Here is a 4893-nt window from a genome sequence, read left to right as displayed (position 1 = left end):
AACCACTATGATAGGAGAACCTGTAGTGTAGCATCCTATAACTCAGTTGTACTACAAATTTTCTGATCAAGGAGATTATGGGGCCACAGAGGAAAGTGATCAGTGATGTAGAGTGTGCATAAGGAGAGTCACATGGAAAGAAAACATTCTCTCAGGCTTTCATAGAGAGCAAATTGGTCAAGCAATGGCTGTGACTCCTCCACATGGCTGACATTGACAAAGGATCTACAAACTGAGATACAGTTTCAGGATAAATCCTGAGGGGATTTGACAGACCTTATCAAATACAAAAGGTATATTTCTTGTTATATAGGTCTTGCTTTATCTTGTTCTTAATCATTCAGCACAAAAGTAAAAAAAAACGAGGCATAAAAAGTAAAGCTATATTAATATACTGAACTGTAAAAGGCTCAAGTCAACAAATTCTGACATTGCCAATCCTATGGAAAACCCACTACTATTATGAACTACTGGAATATATTGGACTATTTTGCTGAATTCATGCACCTACAATATTTAAATGGCAATGGAATACCCATCTCTGACAAAACTAAACAAAAAAAAAGGGGGATACAAATGAAGGACCATTTTGTATCTGTATATACAAAATAGTCAGGAAAGATATACAGCTACTTTCTCTTAATACAATGAGAAGAAAGATTTATACTAATAGTGTTGGACAGGATATCATGTCTGCATTGTGTACTATGAATAACCACTGGGAAGACAACAATATGCAATGTATTAATTATTGAAACTGTCCTAGTAATCAGTTTTGAAACTCTCATTGCTATTTGTTTCTCAACAAAATTAATTAAAAAACAAAAAAAAGAATTTTTTCTCATGTTAACAAATATGTAAGACCTTTATTGAAATCACTGGCAGAAGTTTTTAGACTCTAGATTAACTCTGATCTACCAGAATTAAGCAATATTGAAGCTTTTGACCTTAAAGTTTTCATTATTTAACTCTTATACATCAGTAAAGAGTTACCTTATATAATATCATACTTAACCAAGATATTATATGATTCTAATATATAAAATCTTATGCATAAAAAGAAATATTTCCTTGAAATAAATTTGATATATAGTAGACAATTTTCTTCAGCAGATTAACTTCCATATTTTCCTATTATTGTCAAAAAACGTATTAAAGGAATGTCTTCATATTTAGCCTTTGTATATTTTACTTCCAGTGTTGCTGCATTGAAAGTTCCAAATTTTAGGATTTTTAAAACTATTCTTAAGTCATGTTCTTTATGATTTATAAGTCTTGGTTAGAAACGTTTCCCCGACTTGTGAGGATTTAGCACAATAAATCTACCCTACATTTGTGTGGTTTTTTATTGCTTAGAGTGTTCTAAATATGTTGCTTCATTTAACTGTTGCAAAATCTTTATGAGAAACCTGAAGTCGCTCTGCAGATAGGAAACACCATTGCAGGGATTGCACCTTGCCCATATGAAGGTACTTGACTTATCTCATGGTAGGTCCAGGTGATGAACACAGATTTTCTCATATATTGAAGGCAGGCCTTTTTCCACTACACTTACACCCATCTGTGAAGTCTTCTTCGGCTACTATCAATTCTCGAGAAGGCAACAAATAATAAAATATAGATTACATTAAAGATAGTTCAATTGGCTTGAAGGTAGATGCTTCCCAAGCATTCTTATCTTTTGTTAACTTTATTTCTTAAGACTATGTGGAGAATGCACAAAAACCATAGTTTTTAATGCAAATTATAGAAAAGAAACATAACATGACATTATCAAAATGCGAGTTAAAACTATGACAGAAATAGGCAAACATGCAACTCTCCCAGTATTAATTCATACAATTTATATTGCTTAATTTCTTGACTCACACTTAAGATGGAACTGATAATGGTGATCGAAATTAGGACATAAGTAAACTTGCCTGTAATATATAAAATATAGCAAAATCATAAATTTCTATGTTTTCAGAATTTCTAAAATCCTTCCAAACTTTTAGGCGCTGGCCAAATAGCTCAGTGGATTAAAGCACCTGCTTAGGCAAGCTCAGGGGCCAGGAGTTTGCTCCTCCTTGGGCATGCTGAGACAGAGATTGAAACTGGGCATGTTGGTGTGCACCTATAATCCCAACGCTTGGGAGGCTGAAAACAGTAAGATCACTATGAGTCCAATCTATGCAGTAAGACACTGTACACCCTATATACTCTATCCTAAATACAAAAAAAAAAGAAAAAAGAATTTCAAGAGGCCATCAATTACCAAATGGAAAGACAAAATTATGTTGTAACAATGTTTAACCTTTTCTTTTTTGTTATGTGTAACATCTTTCTCCTTTAAACTATTTTCTATACTCTTCACTAGCCACCTACATTCAACAATTTTCTGATTCAGAATTGTACGTAATCATTACACAATTTCTATTTGCATTCAGAACATAGTCCTTAAGTTTTGATTTCTACTTGTTCATATCCTTAGATTTGAGATATTATAAGATTAGACTTACATTAAATAGCTGATAGAAGTGAAGATAACTGATGAGTGTTATTTCAAATCTGCATCTAAGCAGAACATAAATCTTTATTTTTTATTTAATCATAGAGTTCTTAATTTTCTTGCCATTGATGTAAAAATCATTTATGCTTACACTGCAGCCAACATAAATCAATAACACACCAAAGAATAGAAAGCAACTTTTAATCAATCACTTCCTTCTACTAAACACAGTGGAAATAAAAGAATGCATTTTATCATTCAATATCTGTTTTGCAAGTATTTATCCAAGGCCTTGTTTCTTTGCAGTGTGTACAGAGCTCCAACTGCACAGGAGCACAACTTAAGGTCCTTTTCTCTCCATGGACTTTGTATATCTCATTCCTTTCCATCTCTCAATTCTTAGCTCAGTATGAGAAAAAACTTTCACATATCTCTCACAAGGGTCCTGCTCCTTAACAATGCTACCATTTTAACTTCATAATTTATTGAAAGTATGTAGTGTGTGTGTGTGTGTGTGTGTGTGTGTGCATGCGTGTGTGTGTGTGTGTGTGTGTCTGTATTTTAGGAGACTGAATCCAGGCAAGAACTCTACTACCAAGTTACTACCTTGAATCATATTATTTACGTGAATGCTTATTTATTGTCAGCCATGTTTCCTCCTGTTTATATATGTGTCCCTTCACTGAAGTTACTTGTTCTTTGTGCACCTTCTATATTCCCAGTGTCTAGAGGAATGCCTGAGCCATAGGTAGCAGATTGCTGGTATAAGCAATTTGTTCTCAAATTTGTTGTGAAGGGATTATATCTTGATTCACTGTGACTGCCTATTTGAAGGTTTTGAAAAGTAGTACTAATACTAATGTGAAAGATGATATTGATTTTCTCTTAAAAATAAAAATAAAATTAAGATAAAAAGGAAAACCTTCCAGGTATTCTGCATAATATTTTGTTTTTATTTTTATTTTTATTTTATTTTGAAGAGTAAAAATAAAAGCAAAAACAAATAGCAGGAACAAAGGCAGAAACAAAGTAACATACAATGATACATATGTTACAGATTTCCAAAACAAAAATAACTAATTAATAATGGTTGTTCTATTATCTATTTTTTTTCATTCTATCTGTAGCTTGGATTAAAAGATATAGTAATGCAAGGTTGGACAAATAATTGAGTATTACCACTTTCTTTCAGGAAACCTTAATTTTTTATTTCATTTTTTATTTTTACTTTTTAAAAATATTTTAATGAGAGTATAATAATAATTGATAAGACATTAGAGATAGAGCACATTTAGAAGACGAGAGATGTATTCAAGTGTGGTTTTTGCATTACACATTACTGTCCTCGATGTCATTGCTTAGATCACAGATATCAGCTTATAAAGTTAGTCAAGGTGAAAATCCTACATAATAACTGTTATTTAAAAAAGCTGATGGAAATTATTAGTACAATCATCTCAGCCATTCTCTATCTATACTTCCATGCTTTTCTTCCTTTTTTTCCTATCTTTTATCATTTCTCTCATCTTCATTGTTTAATCCTTAAGTTCAGTTTCTCTCTGTTTTAAGTTATCTACTATAATTTTCAGGTTTTATTTATTCTTTCAGGTTCTTACACTAGGGGGATAATACAATACACAAGTGGTTCTGATTTATTTCACTTATGAGTATAACCTCTAGTTGCATCAACTTACCTAAAAGGCTTAGAGGTTTTCTGTATAGCTGAGTGATACTCCATTTTAGGAAAGTATCACATCTTTTTTATTTATTCCTCAGGTCATGGACATTTTGTTTTTTTCCAAGGTTTGGCCATGATAAATTGTGCTTGTATAAGCATGGGTGCACATCTGTCATTATGGGATGATGTTTTTAGTTCTTTTGGGAAAATACTCAGAAAGGGAACAGCTAGTTTTTTTTAGGAGTCTCCACAGTGATTTCCATGTTGATCATACCAGTCTATATTCCCACCAACAATGGAGAAGAGTTCCTTTTTCACCACAGCCTCTCCAGCATTTGTTATTAGTTTATTTCTTTATGATAGTCTGCATAATATTTTAACCCTTGATTATGTCAAAGCTTCAATGGGAAAAGGAACGTAGGCATTAAGGGTAGTGTGTATACAAAGAAAGACAGACTTGATGCCAGCTCTCCTGAATGGCAATGGTTTTCACACTTGGGTATGCATCAGACTCTCCAATAATTTCTGCACTGTTACAAGCACACAGAGGTAGTTAGCCTGGTGTCATGGAGCCTGAGAAGTCGATTCAGTTTCAGGAGACCCTGATACTGGATGTTGGTAAGGTAGAGCAGGATGTTGGATGTTGGGAAGGGGAGTCTACTATCAATGGTGCATATTAAGATCCAGTGGAATTCATATAGGTGAGAAATAAATGCCTGTATGT

General features: G+C 33.0%; 1 pseudogene; it reads right to left on the bottom strand.

The window, feature by feature from the left end:
* LOC101583915 overlaps nt 1-4893 on the bottom strand; it is a 79724-nt pseudogene that overhangs the window by 61171 nt on the left and 13660 nt on the right.

The sequence above is a fragment of the Octodon degus genome, unplaced genomic scaffold (genome assembly GCF_000260255.1).
Source record: "Octodon degus isolate 3935 unplaced genomic scaffold, OctDeg1.0 scaffold00071, whole genome shotgun sequence".
In the NCBI taxonomy this organism is placed as follows: Eukaryota; Metazoa; Chordata; class Mammalia; order Rodentia; family Octodontidae; genus Octodon; species Octodon degus.
This window is presented reverse-complemented; position numbering and strand designations above follow the sequence as displayed.